The sequence below is a fragment of the Orycteropus afer genome, unplaced genomic scaffold (genome assembly GCF_000298275.1).
Source record: "Orycteropus afer afer isolate SDZICR_OR568_19922 unplaced genomic scaffold, OryAfe1.0 scaffold00428, whole genome shotgun sequence".
In the NCBI taxonomy this organism is placed as follows: domain Eukaryota; kingdom Metazoa; phylum Chordata; class Mammalia; order Tubulidentata; family Orycteropodidae; genus Orycteropus; species Orycteropus afer.
The window spans coordinates 1,985,462-1,986,490 of NW_006922015.1; the positions used below are offsets into that span (position 1 = coordinate 1,985,462).

Here is a 1,029-nt window from a genome sequence, read left to right on the forward strand (position 1 = left end):
GGCACATAACAATTATAGATGAGAAGAGTGAAGCATGAAGAGGTTTTGCCCTAAGCCAAGGCAGTAGTCACTAAGTGGTGGTGCTGGTTTTTGACTCCATACAGTCTTGCTCCTGTCTGTACCTTTGACAGCAATGCTGTCATGAAAATACTACAACAAATGCCTCTGTGTGTGTATGTGTCTATGTTTGCATCACCACAGATCTATGTCTCAGAGCTAAGTGTATTTGTACACTCTTCTTTGTAAAATAAGGATGATAATAGCATCTAATTCATAGGTTGTTAGGACTCACTACTTGGGACAAACCATGTTAAAAGGCTTTAGTAAAACTCGTAGCAAAAGCTGAATAAATGGTAGCATTTCCTGTGAGTGACTTTTTGATAAATTAGACACGTAGTTTTAGAGTGAATGCACCCTTTCAAGCCAGAAAAAAAATCTTGGACTCATGGGATCAGAAAGGATATTCCCAAGTTCAGTTGCAGAGAAATTCAGAACATCTATATCACTCTGTTACAGGGTGTATCCATACCACATTGTGTTTTCTGAAAAGGTAAAGCCATTAGCTTCAGAAAACATTTCAGATGTATTTGGTATGTTTGTAATTTTTAACCTCACTTTGGAAAACATTAGGAGACAAGGAATATTAGGAATATTAGAAAACATTTCTCTCTCTCTCTCTCTCTCTCTCTCTCTCTCTCTCTCTCTCGTCGTTTGGAGCAAAACAGAAATGCTGGTCATAGTTTAACCCATGAGTTAGGCAATTCACACACAAAAAAAAATCCTAAAGTTGAAAGCTTTCCTAGACGCTGTGGTGACTTAGTGCCTAAAGCATTATTTGACTGCTAACCAGAAGGGTGGTGGTTCAAACCCACCAGCCACTCCTTGGAAGGAAGGTTGGGCAATCTATTTCAGTAGTGATACTGCCTCGGAAACCCAAGGAAGGGTCACTATGAGTGGGATCTGACTCCATGGCAGTGGGTTTGGTTTTGGTATTAAAGCTTTCCTGAAGCAAAGCAGATTTAAAATATC

At 39.5% G+C, this 1,029-nt stretch overlaps 1 protein-coding gene across 1 annotated transcript in view; it reads right to left on the reverse strand.

The window, feature by feature from the left end:
• The window catches only part of ALDH8A1 (aldehyde dehydrogenase 8 family member A1), a 40,565-nt gene that overhangs the window by 38,221 nt on the left and 1,315 nt on the right, over positions 1–1,029 (reverse strand). The window lies entirely within an intron of this gene.